At 31.6% G+C, this 15615-nt stretch overlaps 1 pseudogene across 1 annotated transcript; it reads right to left on the bottom strand.

Moving 5' to 3' along the window:
- Positions 1–9902: 9902 nt before the first annotated feature.
- On the bottom strand, positions 9903–12687 carry LOC121225424 (benzyl alcohol O-benzoyltransferase-like; annotated as a pseudogene). Its single transcript, XR_005923306.1, has 2 exons — positions 12198–12687; positions 9903–11066 (listed from the first exon to the last, which is right to left on the bottom strand). The product of XR_005923306.1 is annotated as a benzyl alcohol O-benzoyltransferase-like (transcript).
- Between the last annotated feature and the right edge of the window lie 2928 nt (positions 12688–15615).

The raw sequence follows: 15615 nt of genomic DNA, 5'->3' as shown, positions 1-15615 counted from the left end.
TTCGGTTTTAAGAAGCGCGCTAATGCTCGGGCCTTTAGGTTTTTGAGAAGCGCCGCTAATGCTGGCTTTAGCGAGTTTTGTAGAAGCGCCGCAAAAACATTTTATCTATTTATTTGCTATGTAATTTGTTTATTTATATTAATTAAAATCCAATTTATTTTTAATTGAATATTTGTTAAAATGGATAAATTTGAAATATGACATGTAGAAATAATTTGAAATAAAAAAACAATAGAAAAATATTTGTTAAAAATGGAGAAATTAAAATACTATTATTTATAATAATTTTAAAATTTTTTGGGGTACATAATTGATTGATTTTTAATTTATATATTAAATAATTTCATATATAATTGTAAAAGATACGGTAGTATTAATTTTAAAATATTTAATTTAATTATCATTATAGTTAATTTAGGGTATATATATGGTTTAGATTTAGGAGTTACATTAGTTTAGATTATGGATTAGGGATTATGATTAGGTTCTGATTTAGGTTGTGATTTAGGTTTATTGGTAGGGGTAGGGTTAGAGGTAGATTAGGAGTTTAAGGTTTATTGGTTAGGGTAGGGTTAGGGGTTGGGATTTAAGGGTTAGGAGTTAGGATTTATGTTTTGGTGTCAGGTACTCATAGGATGGTTGCTTAGATTAATTATTTTATTAATTTATAACAATGAATTAATTTATATTTAAATTATGAGTATATATTACGTCTTATCGCCCCCAGCGGTTTATTTTTCTCCATTTTTTGTCGTACTCTACAAAATTTGATTCAGCCTTCTTTATAGTAGAAAGGATCGTTCTAAAAATATTTATTGATGAACGACGGGATTTGGATGTATAGTTTATATTATTTAATTAATATATATATAACTTTATATATGCATGTATATGAATGTTAAATAGGTTAATTAATTGAACTGTTAAATGATACAATTATTAATACTTTAATTATAATATTATTTAAATGTATTATCTAGGAAAAATGTAAGAATTTGAATTCATTGATATATTCCTTGGTAATGAAATATAATACTTGATTCGTTATGTATTTGTATAATAATAAATAAGAACTAGAAAGCAAAAGAAAAAATTATAACAATTTAGTCTAAAATATTAAATTTTAAATAAGTATATATAAGTAAACTTTTAGTAGTGTACAAATGTTTTAATAATTAATAAATTTTTATTATTATTGTATTGAAATTGTCAAAAGAATTGATAAACTTTAATTATACTTAGTAATTAAAAGATACAATTAATAAAAGATACTATTAAGAAATAAATAAATAAATAAAAGATGTGAGATTTAGCGGCGTTTCAGCAAAAACGCCGCAAAAAAGTTATTAAATATTCAGAGAAAACGGTGTACTTTTGTTTGGAATGATGGTTTGCGGTTCAAGTGTAGAAACGCCACTAAATAGGATTAGCGGCGCTATGTCGAAAACACCGCAAATTTCTTTCCATTTTAAGAAAACGGTGTCGTTTATATGCCACTTAAAGCTAGTGGCGCTATGTTAAAACGCCAATAGTTCATGTAAGACGCTGTCGTTTTTAATTGTGTCTTTCATCCCATTACTCCCAACACTTAGCCGAAATTCCCCCCAAATTCTCCCCAAATTCCCCTCGAATTTTCCCCCAATTCTTGAACCTAGGCTGCTGCGCCCCAACCATCTCTGCTATATTGCTTGTTGACCCTTCTGTTGTCGCTCGTCAACCGTCGACCGTCACAGTCCTGTACTGCCGCAGTCCTCTACCGTCGCTAAGGTACAACAAAAGATAAGGTTTTCCTCTTTCTCTCCTGCACTGAAAGAGTTTTGCACCTGGTTCCGTCTGGCTTACAACCTCACATACATTGTTTTACACCTTCCTTGATAACTGAATGCGCAAATTGTTGATGGGTTTAGACAATTTTCAGTTTCGTGTTTGGGACAGAAAAAATTGGGAATTTGTTCTAGAGTTTTATCTATACCCGTTGCATGATTTAGTTCATTATTTGTTTATTTCCTATTTGTATTTAAAAAAAAGTTTGAAACTGTTCATAATTTTGACTATCCTATTGTATTATAGAAAATGAATTTGCAGGCTTGTAATACTGTTTGCTCATAATTTTGTTAATAATTTTGTTCATAAGTTTGAAACTGTTTGTATTACAGGATTTGCAGGCTTGTAGTACTGGATTAATTCAACTGCGTTTTTATGCATAGTTGTTTTGTCATTATCCTTTGATGGCACTATTAGTGAAGAATTTGAGCATTATATACACCTTAAATTTGCGTTTAATATAAGCTTTTCTTGAGCTGGATACCATGAAATAAAAATTTAATATGAAACCATCATATGGTACTAATAAAATAGATACAAAATTGAAATAAATAAATAAATATGGTCCTGCTCCTACTTCAGCTCTCCCTCACTAAAACAACGTTGAATATATAGTTAGATGACAAAATTCATTGGTCATAAGCAGTCAAATAATATAGAAATGCTTAATCCAGTGCATTTCATTAATGAAACATCTTATTTGTTTATATCCTATTTGTAGTTTACTGCCATGTGTAACTGTTCATAATTCCTGTTTGTGTTATTGTGCTTAGCTTGCTGGGTTGGAAGGAGAACTCTATTCTTTGGTGTGGAAGGTCAATTTCTTCCCGCTAGCTTGCTGCCTCTTTCGCTGCATAAGTCGTCTATTCTTTGGCATGGAAGGTAAATTTTCATTCTTCTGTTGTAATGTATCAGCGTCAGTTAATCATGTAGAAATATGTTTGAAGATAAATAAGTTTGAAAATGATGAAAAGACCTTAATGGTAAACTTGTAGAAATAAAAAAAGAAAAGCATGCAACTTTAGAATCCAGGGTTTTTATGCTTTTATATTAGATTTACTTTTATCTTTTCTCTGCAAACAAAGTCAGCAAACATATACTGCAGAAAGTACTGTTTCTTTTGTTGTCAAATGAGTAAGACATATACCTTTCCACCCCTAATCCAGTGGAAGATTAGTTTAAAAGCAAACAAAGTTAGCGACGCTGTTATTATATAATACATAACTTACATTAATATTATACATAACTTACATAACTTAATTAATTAATATTATAAATATCTTGATTTTTAAATTTTTTAAAGGGATCAATTTGAATATTTTTAAAATGACTGAAAATAAAAAAATATTTATATGAATTTGTTATTCAAATTATTTTAGTTAAAACCACAATCACATATATTAGAAGTGATTTTTGATTAAATAATTAAAGAATAATTTTATATAAAAAGTAGATTTCAAAAATTCCCTTTTCCAATTAATATTTTGAAATCCCATTTTTGAAAATTTAATTTAATATATTTTTTTGAAATTTAATTTATATTTTTAATATAATACATAACTTACTTAATTTTCATAATAAATAACTTACATAACTTACATAATACATAACTTACATAACTTACATAATACACAACTTACATAATTTTCATAATACATAACTTACATAATATTCATAATAAATAACTTACATAATACATAACTTACATAACTTACATAGCTTAATTATACTTATTCCTAAATCCTAAACCCATGCAATTTATTGTCAAGATCAGACTTCAAGAAATAAGAAATGGACCGGTCTTGGATGAATTTGTCAAGGGTAAGCGACGGTTATCGAAATGGAGTACAGACTTTTCTAAATTTTTCAATTCAATATGCAAGCCAAGAGAACATGATTCTTTGCCCTTGTAAGAAGTGTGTCAACATAAACTGGCATTATCGTGAAGTTGTATACGAGTATCTAATTGTTGATGGGTTTGTTCGGGGTTATAAACAATGGCTTTTTCATGGAGAATGCCCGCCTAGTACTTCCTCTTCAAGGATGGATGTATCTTATGATAGTACTGCTTACCATCAGTCTGTTAGAGGGGATGACATGGAAGGGATGTTGCGGGATGCATTTAATATTCACAATCATGGTTTACAGTCGTTCCCAGCTGACTTTGTGGCATCTGATGATTGTAATCTCGGTGGAAATGTTTTTACCGAACCCGTGAGAAGTGTACATCATGAAGAGCCGAATGGAGAAGCGGCGAAGTTCTACGCGCTAATTAATGACATGAACAAAGAACTGTATGAGGGATCAAAATTATCAAAATTGTCTTTCTGTATTCGTCTTTTTCAGTTAAAATGTTTGGGAGGGTGGACCGGGAACTCTTTGACAATGTTGTTAGAGTTTTTGAGAGAGATGTTTCCATTTGCAAAAATCCCTCAATCATGCAAAGATATGGAGAAAATGATAAAATATTTAGGTCTTGGGTACACCAAAATCCATAGTTGCCCGAATGACTGCATGTTGTATTGGGGCGATCAGAGAAACCAACAGTGCTGTCATGTATGCGGCCAATCACGTTGGATAAATAGAAACATAGAAGATGGGAACGACGATGAAAATGATGCACAGACAAGAAAGAAGCCGGTCAAGATTTTGAAATATTTTTCACTGATACTAAGGCTTCAAAGGCTCTTCATGTCGTCGAAGATAGCGGAGTCAATGATGTGGCACCATGATGGACGAACCGATGATGGATTATTAAGGCATCCGGCAGATTCTTTAGCTTGGAAATCATTTGACAATAAATTTCCAAGCTTTGCAAGCAATCCTAGGAGTGTGAGGCTTGGCCTAGCATCTGATGGATTTAATCCTTACAAGATCATGAGTACTGCATACAGTACTTGGCCAGTAGTGCTTGTTCCTTATAATCTGCCTCCGTGGATTTGCATGAAGCAATCTTCCCTTATCTTATCTATGATTATCCCCGGAGAGAAAGGGCCCGGGAATGGTATCGACATCTATTTGCAGCCACTTATTGAAGAGTTAAAACAATTATGGGCTGGTGTCGAGACATATGATGTGCTGAGAAAGGAGAACTTTAATATACGTGCAGCTTTGATGTGGACCATTAATGACTTCCCCGCTTATGTTAATTTATCTGGTTAGAGTACCAAGGGTCGTTATGCGTGTCCTTGTTGTGCTGCACAAACATGTTCGTAATGGTTCTACAATGGGAAGAAGTTCTCTTACATGGGGCACCGTCGGTGGTTACCGAAAAATCATAGATTTAGATTTCAGAGTTCAACATTTGACGGTACTGAAGAGTTCAGAGAAGCTCCTTCGTAGACAAGTGGATCTAAAATCTTGTTAATGTTGGAATATATGAATTTCAGTTATGGGAAGATGAACCAACCGGCAAACACGCAAAGAAATAGAAGATCAAATGATGAAGCTGATGATGACTCCGATGAAGAGGATGATCCTAATGAGGCAGACTTGTGGAAAAAAAGAAGTATTTTTTTTAGTTGCTTTATTGGGAGCACCACCTTTTATGACACAATCTCGATGTTATGCATATTGAGAAAAATGTCTGCGAGAACATTGTCGGTACAATTTTGAATGTAGATGGAAAATCAAAAGACAATCTTCAAAGTTGACTTGATTTAGTTCAGATGGGAATTCGACCTGATCTTCATCCGAATCCACTTCCAAATGGGAAATATTGGTTGCCGCCTTCTATTTTCTCAATGTCCAAGAAGGAGAAAGAAATGTTTTGCATGGTGTTGAAGGATATAAAGGTTCCAAATGCATATGCATCAAATATATCTCGATGTGTTAGTGTTAAAGATCGAGGACTATATTCGCTAAAATCACATAACTATCACATCTTGATGCAAGATTTACTGCCAGTTGCTCTACAATGTTGTATTTCGAAGAAGGTGACGTCTTGTATAATTGAACTATCCAATATAATGAAAGCTATTTGTGGAAAAGTTTTGAATGTTCAAGAACTTTAGGAGGTACAGGTCGCTTTGACTTTATGCAACATGGAGAAAATCTTCCCACCTTCCTTCTTCACAATTATGGTTCACTTGATAATCCATCTCCCGAATGAAGCAATTCTTGGTGGACCCATTTTCTATCGATGGATGTATCCCATAGAAAGGTGTTAATTACAATTTTTAAAATTTTCTTTCATTCACCTATAGTACATAAGTTACAACTTTTCATAATGTTGCATATCGTGTTTTAGGTTCCTATCCAAATTAAAGTCTTACGGCCGCAACAAGCGTTATCCAGAAGGATCGATTGCTGAAGGCTACTTGGCAGAGGAATGTATGACCTTCTGCTCAAGATATTTGGAAGATGTTGAAACAAGGTTGAACAAACCAAATAGGAATGCTGGACTTACGGACCATAACTTCGCCGATACTTATTTGTTCCAAAGTTTTGGAGAACCAATTGGCAAAGTTGAAATTGCAGAATTAGATGATTTATCATGGGTACAAGTACATCGATATGTTCTGTTTCACCACGAATCAATGGAACCTTTACGCAGGTAAGTTCTACAAAATTGACAAATATTGAGATCTCGTTCGCGCTCCCGAAGAACACAACATCGGGATATCAATAAGTTGTTCACAGAATCTTTTCCTGAATGGTTAAGTCAAACAGTATGCAATTAGAGCTTTCATTGACAAATAATAATGTTCTCTCATAACATTTTTAATTACTCAGTTCACTTTCCATTCAATAGGTTTGGAGTGGGAAGAACATCACCGACGAAGTGAAATGGCTTTCCCGAGGTCCAAATCAGGTGGTTAAAAGATATAATGCGTTCCTCATCAACGGATTCAGATTTCATACAAAATATCGTAAGAGATTGAGGAGAACGCAAAATTGTGGAATAGTTGTTAATTCCTCCATTACAAGTTATGCTAGTGCTAGGGACAATAATCCTGTCGAGGGAAATGTGGAATATTTCGGACTTCTTTCTAACATAATTAAGTTGGATTACTACGGCAAATGGAAAGTTGTCTTATTTTGAGGTGATTAGGCCGATGTTAATACTGCTCGTGGAATTAAGCAAGATCAATTGGGTTTCACAATGGTGAACTTCGATCGATTGATTCACACAGGACAATAATTGATTGATGAGCTGTATGTATTTTCTTCTCAAGTCAAACAAGTTTTTTACTCAAAAGATCCAACTGATGAGGGTTGGTATGTTGTACTCTGTAACATCCCTAGAGACTTGTTTGACATGGGCAGTGGAAGTAGAGATGGCATTGACGACAGAACACAAACTTTTCCCTTTCCAGAACAAAACTTAAATGAAAACATCCCTAGTACTAGTACACAATTTCAATGGGTCCACCAGGATACAGATGAAGATGTTTACGAATTATAATGTAGTAAGCTTTTACGATTATTTAATTATATGTAATATCATAATATAAATATTGGTCTTATTATATATTTTGACTATTTTATATGTGCTATTATTGTTGTAATTGTATACTAAGTTTTCAACTATTTTATTTGTATTGCAGATAAATGCCTAGAAGGAAAGTGCGAGAGCTAAGCATTGTTCAAGGTACTCCAAACTCGGCGGGTACAAACAGTACTGAACAACAGACTGCTGTTGGATCTTCGAATGTCCCGACTACACCTGAAGAACCAATAGAAGTTCAAAGTAAATTAACATTTAATTTACATGCGTGTTGACTTTTTGTTTATTTATTTTTAAAATTCTTATATTACAATATAACAATTTTCAGTTGAAATTGGTGGGACGCGGAGAGTTCAAGGACGTACGCTACTAAGGGATTTATACAAGCTAGATCCAGTCGAGCATGTCCAAGTATGCAGTAATAGCTTTGATCAACCTGTTGGATCAGAAGCTTGCCTTCTAGCAGGGTACTTGGGCATTCTAGCACGGAATGCAAATATGTTGCCAATTAACTACGAGTCATGGCATAAAATGCCCGAGAGTAACAAGAACCAAGCTCTCGATCAGATTAAGGTAACAAAACGTTAGTGTCATTTATAGTACTTGGGTTTAAGTTTCATTTATATTTACTTTCTTAACTTGTGTTTTTTGTAGGCGAGATTTGCTCTAGAGGTCTCCGATGCTTATGTAAAGAAGGCATTGGGAAAAAGATGGAGAGACCATAAGAGAACTTTAAAGAGAGACTACTTTAAGACCAAAACAACACTCGATGAGAGATTATAAAATGTCCCACTGGGAATGCTGAGGTACCAATGGGAAGAGGTCGTTAGATTTTGGACTTCGAAGAAAGGAGAGGTATGTGTTACTACAAAAATCTTGTAATTATTTTGGTTTATAGTATTCACTAATTAACATATTAATAATTTCATAACGTAGGATCGTGAGCAAGTTGGAAAAAGTAGTAGGCAGAAACAAAAATTCACTCACACAGCTGGCTCGAGAAGTTTTGCTTGTGTAGCTCAGGTCGAGGTATTTTGAATTTTTTAATACTGTCAGATATATATTACTTTCTATCAAATTTTTACTACTGTATTGTAGGAACTGTCCTCCGGTCAAAAATTTGGACGTCTTTAACTTTTTGACATGACACATAGGAAGAAAGATGGAAACCCTATGACTCCTGAAGCTGCAGAAATTATGGTACGTTTGCTTAATACAATTTGACTTGTTTTAATTATTTTTTGTGTTTATTTTCTATTGGTTTATTTCATCTCTTGTAATGAAAATATTGTTAAGTTATGTTGCATTTGTTTTTTTAATATAGATTGCGTTCCTAACTATGTGATTTATTTATTAGGAAAAATTAAAAGATAAAAAGGCGGAGTACGATGTGATGCCTTCCAGTGATAGTTCTGTTAATATTGACGACATTGATAACCGGATTATCATTGAAGTTTTGGGTCTTGAAAGGTATGGCCGGGTTCGGTTTCAAGTATCTTTTGTTAACCCATCCCAATATTTCGGATCTAGCTCGCAACAATACATACCTTCTGGGAGTCAGGCTCAAGCTAAAGTCCAGAAGTTAAGAGATCAGATGGCTCAGATGCAAGCGACAACAGTTGAGGTTCAACGAAAGTATGAAGACCTCCAGCTGCAGTTTCAAGCAGATGCGGCAGCGAGGGAAGCAGAGTAGCATAGAAAGTACGATGACCTCCAGCAGCAGCTTCAGAATATGATGAAGATGTTTACCCTACAGCTGCCGTCTTAGACTATCGTGTAAATATTTTTATCATTTTGACTTTTAATTATCATTTTAACTTTTATCATTTTTGTAAGAATAATACGAATTTTATTTTATTTATTGATATTTATTATATATTATTCGTTTAATTTTAAATCTTATATAGATTTATTGCTTTCGGTTGGTTTTGATTTGATTTTTTTTCTGATTTGTTTTTACAGGAGGGCAGAAAATATAAAAAATAAAATTCACAAATCTGCCAAAATTAGCGGCGTTTTTTAAAAAAGCGCCGTTAAAGGTCGTTGTCATTAGCGGCGTTTGTGGAAAAAATCACCGCTAAAGGTCAAGGTCTTTAGCGGCGCTTGTGGAAAGAGTTCCGCTAAAGGTCAGGGTCTTTAGCGGCGATTGTAGGAAAAGCGCCGCTAAAGATCAGGGTCTTTAGCGGCGTTTGTCGAACAAGTGCCGCTAAAGGTCATGGTCTTTAGTGGCGCAATCCCAAAAACACCGCTAAAAGTCATGACCTTTAGCGGCGTTTATTTCAAAAAACGCCGCTATAGGTAGCGACGCTCTCATTAGCGGTGTTTTTTTCGGCACTTCTAAAAACGCTGCAATTGCTTTTAGCGCAGCTAAAAGCCTGTTTTGGTGTAGTGACAGAATACGCTGGTAATTAACTCAATAAGGCATACTCAAACAATTAGCCACATAAAGGTTTAACATTCCTAATAATTGAGGGGGGCAGAAATTGGCTTGAAGAAAATTTTAGAAAACACAAAATTTGATATGGACAAAATTTAGTGATTACAGATATTATAATTATATATGAATTAAAGTTAATATTCAATTTTACTCAATTAAAATAAAATCCATATCCTTACCCAATAACTAATATTTGTGGCAACAAGCAAACAATTTTATTGCATGTAAATTTTAATCGATATATTACACATCAAAGAAACAATCAGAGGATAAAAAATTTACAAGCTGATAATGCAATTAACCAAGCTAAAAGATCTTCAACTCTACAGAATTCACTGCTTGGCATACGTAACATGAAATATTTTGAATCTTTTGAGAAATACCAATCATTGCATAATAGGATTACACATTTATTTGTAGAAATTCAAATTTAATAAAAAAAAGGGTTTAGAGTATGTTATTATATATCAGCATGAACTGTTGGTTCATCCTTCATCATGTCTTCTAACTCCTTAACAAAACTTTTCATAGTGGAGGCTGGCAGACAAACTGGAACTATGATTTCATCCTCCCCTTTCTTATTCTTGGATGGTATATAAAAGCTTATTAGCTCCCAACAAGTTTCTGGTCCCATAAAGACCGCTTCACCCCATCCAAAATCAACCTCTTTAAACTTTGCTGCGTTAAATCCGACACGATGTAGGATCCCACCAATTTAACATTTGGTCGACCTCTAGTGACCAATAAATCCATTGTTGATTTCATGTACTCCTCCGTTACCTTTGTCTTGGCTTGTTTCACTAGCTTTAATGCATATGCTAGTGGGTTTTGGGTTAGCTTTCCAACGCTTGATGAAGCCATAGGGAAGCCAAGTGCATTCCCATAATATCCCAATGGCAAAGGAGGCTTGAACTTGAAACGAGCATTAACGATGCAAATAAGGCGAACATCTTCGTTTGGATCGAGTTTCAAAGCTTTCGTACGACAGCGCCATAAGCATGCAGATAAGATATCAAATGTTGAACAACGGAGGTTGTGGGGGACAAATCTACGGAGTGATGAAATATGAGATTGTCTAAATAAAAATGAACAACAAACCAAGTTGTCTGTCGGAATAATTGTTCCGTTTTCTGGACCTGAAGTATTGTGAGAGTATTCCTCGTGCTGATATGTTATGAGTGGTGAATCTCGAGCACTCAAGAGATGCCTTTCCCAAACTGGTGGCGTTGAGGGAACAAGTGCACCACGTGCTATCTCTCCTATGGCAGTCATGAATTGGGAGAGGCCAGTTCCGTCGGCCATTGTGTGGTTAAACCGATGTGCAAAGATGAAGCCACCACATTTCAACCGTGTTACCTACTCAAATATATATAAGCTAGAGTATGTCATACTCACGACCTAGGTAAAAAAATAAAAATGTATATTTATAAAAAAAGATATGTAAGAAATAAAGGAGGTTTTGCTTGAAACAAAAAAGTTGAGGGTATAGAGATCTTGATTTTTTAAGTTCAAATCCTACCATTTGCAAATTAATTTTAGGTTTAAATTATTTTTTTGTAAATTTTATAAAAAAATTATAAAAAGATAAAAAAACCCTAATAATATTTATTTTTTATATAAAATACTTTTTAGTCTATTCTAAATTAAGTTGGTGTGGATTAGTTCATGGCATCAATTAAATTAGAGACTTAAACACCTCAAAGTTTTATTTTTCAATTTAATCCATAACTTTAGGTTTTAATCTTTAGCACCATCATATAATTTATACAATTCAGTCTTATAATATTTTCTTTTTATTTGTTTAATTCAGCCATTGGATTGCGGTTATAGGTTTATCCATTCCTTAAATTTGGTCTTTGATCCGGTTTTAAACATATTAATTAAAATTTAATTGAATACATAAATTATTAATTTTAGAAAAAATTTAAGAAATCTACTATTTTTAAAACTTAATTTTAAAAATATATTTACCAACATATTTTATAATATAAGTAATGTTAAAAAGTTTAAAGAGTTTTATAACAACATTTTTATAAATAGATGAAAAATCACATTTTAAATTACTTTTAAAATAATATAAATTTTAAATTTCATAATTTATAATCACTGTTAAAAGTTTTAGAATAACATAATTTATAATCATTAAATTAAATTTTTTGTTAAATAGTATTTAGATAATGTTTTATAATTCTTAAAAGCATTGAATTTATAGCTGTTTTAATTATTGTTTCACTTATTGGTTTTAACAATATTTTTTGAATAGTCAATTTGTATTTTTTTTCATATATTCATAAAATCTATAAAAAATAAATAATATTTAATACATTTTAATTGATATACATAGTCAATCCCTACACCCCATAAGTAAAAAAAAACTAATATATATGATATGTAAAAAAATAATATAGTTTGATGTTAGTAAAGTGGATTACTTCTTACATGTTCGTATAAATTAGAGAAGAATAAAGTTTAAAAAAAAACAAATACCTGGATTAACAACAATGGAGAATTTAGCAAACCGTTGGAACCAGGGACATCGTAAAGAAGCTCCTCTGCACAAGGAAATGGTGGGTAAAGCTCGTCACCAAAGTCCACCAACGAAACATCAGCATCAGCCTCAATAAACAAGACACCTTCACCAGTGCAATCAACTATGAGCTTGCGGTTAGGTCCTTCCCTTAATCTACCAGCAAATGGATAATAAAACACCAGAGCTTTAGCCAATGCCTCCTTAATGACCTTAGCAGGATCCTGCCCTTTCATGGAGAGGTTGCTCTGGTGAAAATGGAACCCTCGGACATGGAATCGGTGGCCCTCTTGATCATCAACGTCTGAGAGTGGTTTACACTCATGAGGAGTTGGCTCACATGGGACGACGAGCTCAGCTTCTTGCCTACGGACTGTAAACACTAGAGATTTGGATGGTAACAATGCCATGTTCTAAATGCGATAGAAATTTCTTTTCCCTTTCTCCTTTACATTCAATCAATGTTCCTTATGGGATTTTATAGTGTGAGTTACAAAGACATGTTGGCTATATAATATATATTTGAATTAACTATGTTGTACATATGGTTTACTTTAGAAGTTGACAATCACTTGGCAGCTGGAATCTTTCTTAACTTAGCCAGCAACCACTAATGTTTGTTTTTGAGGGACACCAACCTCTGATGTTGAATCTAGTTTTTACGTACAGGTTTTTATAGTACAAGTTGTCACCAATTGTCTACTAAGCACTTTTCAAAATTAAGGTTCTTTAAATCATTGGGATATAGTTTAGGCTATGAAAATGAACAAATTATCTTAATATCTCATTACTTTTGCTTTTTATAATTTATCTAAATTTGAAATTGATTTTCACATGTAACTTTTTATTTTTTATTTTTTAAATTTTGTAAGCACTGTGATTAGAAATGGTAATGAATTAATTGGGTTTGACATTAATATTATACATAGGGTTTAAATTTAGTCAGGTGTAAAGTATGAGCTTGAAATTATGCTTTGATTGTCTATATTTATAAATGGTTAGTTCCAACTCATTTATCCATCATATTATTTTCTTAATTGTTTAAAATATATATTATTTTTATTTAATATTTAATAATTTTATGTACTATCATCATATATTTTTATTTTATGAAATTTATAAATATAAATAGCCTGAATTTTTTAAATATTTACATTACATGGAAAAAAAACATTATATTATCTATCTATATATTATATAAAACACGTGTTTGAGAAAACATTTGAATTGATAAAAATACTCTTCATTGTTGATTATATTATTAAATTAAAATTAGAATAATATTTTTTAGTACATTAATAATTATAATGTGATAAAGATAAATATAATATTAATTAACCGCTAATCTATTGGATAACTTAAAAATAAGAAAACCACTGCAAGCAGTTTTTACTTACATGCTTCTTTTCAAATAAATATAATAACGTATAATTATTATTATAATAAAAATAGTATTTTATATAAAATAATTTTAATCATCTTTATTTTATTAAAAACTTTTTCATCTTACAGTTATTATCATTAATTATACTTTGAATCTATAATAAATTATACTCATCATTTTAATTTGATGACCACTTAATTGATATTATAATTATATATGAATTAAAATTAATATTTAATCACTATATATAGTGATATTAACAAAGCATATTCATTCAAGTAACATTTAGAGAATCATCCAAAAATAAAATTTCAGTATTATTCAAAAAAAATTTTAATCACAAAAAATTTGGTTTCAATTATTTTTTAATATGTTTAATTTTTATTATTTTATCATTTAATATTTGATAATACTTTTCTTATTTGATATTAAAAATATTTTTTCTTCTCAAGGATCAGATGTTAAAATGCAATTAATTGCACTAGAAATTAAACAAGATGACAAATTATAATTAAAAAAAGATGATGATAGATTGAAAAAAAAAACCAAGGTAGAGAACATTAAAATGTTTTGTATACTATTAGTATTTATTTTTATGGTTTTGTGAAAGTTGAATTTTTTAATTTGTCTTAATATAATTTTATTTTTTAAACATTATACAAATATAATTTTTATATATGTGAATTATATTTAATAATAATTACATAGAGTAATTATATAAAATTAAAATAATTAAATGCATATATTTATGTTGACATAAAAAAATTAATAAAATTGAAAAAAAAAATCGAGCAGCACGGACATATATTTTAAGTGAACATAAGTTTTTACCCAAAATCATTTTTTCAACTTAATATTTTAGTCCAATTTGTTTTAAAATAACAATAAGTCCTTTTGACCCATATATAAAATCAACTTAATAGTACCAACCAAAAAAAAAAAAGTCAACTTACTAGTTACAATAGAGTTGTCTACCTAAGTCATTTCTAACTTTTCCATGAAGAATTTCAGTAGAACTTGAATAAAATTGTTGGACGTTTCTTGTGCACTTAAAATTTTAAAATAATATAAATACATAAATATGATACATATATATTTATAAAAGGGTTAAATATAAAATTGGTACTCGAACTTGTCCACTTCTCTCAGATTGGTACTTATAGTTTTTTTTGTCTTAGATTGATACCCGAACATTTTTTCCGTCAACTAAATTAGTACACGGGTCTAATACCGTTAAATTTTTGCTGATATGGTAGCTTTGGCCAATCACACATTGCCACGTGACGTCCTCTTGTAGCTCTTTTTGTTTTTTTATTTTCCCTCAAAATTTCCCCTCTTCTCTTCTCTTTTTCTTTTTCTTTCTTTGGCCTACTTCTGCACTTCATCTTTCTTGTTTCTTTCCTCTGGCAACCCCTCTCCCAAATTTCCCTCACTTTCTTACCATCCAATCACCACCAAAACCAATCTCTTAAACCCCTTTCGTTTTCCTCCCCATTTTTTAGCCACCATCAACCAACCCCCACCACTTCCCTTTCCCTTTTCAAACTAACCCACAATGACACTTACAAAATAAATGTTTTCGCAAGTAAGCACAAGCAGAACCAACTTAAGATTTAGAGGACCAAACATTTTGAACTTTTCGAAATAATATAAATATTTTTGCTCCTGTATTACAATTCTAACAAGATAACGTAGATTAGTCCTAAAGCAATGAAGATTTTAATTCTAATGTTGAATATGTATAAATGGTAGTTATGTTTATAGTTCACGGTTTTCAAAATTGTTTGAAGGTAAGATTTAGACAACCATGTCGAAGGCCAGATTTTTATTTAAGAAGCTCTGTAGTAGAAAATGGAACGATGGATGGAACCCCATGAAACACCATTTGAGATTCACCACCAAATAATAGCACATCACCTAATTCTAGCAACACTTTCGAGGATTGATCAACTTCTCTCTCATCCCCATATAGGAATTCAACAGAATCACAAATT

The sequence above is a fragment of the Gossypium hirsutum genome, chromosome D13 (genome assembly GCF_007990345.1).
Source record: "Gossypium hirsutum isolate 1008001.06 chromosome D13, Gossypium_hirsutum_v2.1, whole genome shotgun sequence".
Lineage (NCBI taxonomy): Eukaryota > Viridiplantae > Streptophyta > Magnoliopsida > Malvales > Malvaceae > Gossypium > Gossypium hirsutum.
This window is presented reverse-complemented; position numbering and strand designations above follow the sequence as displayed.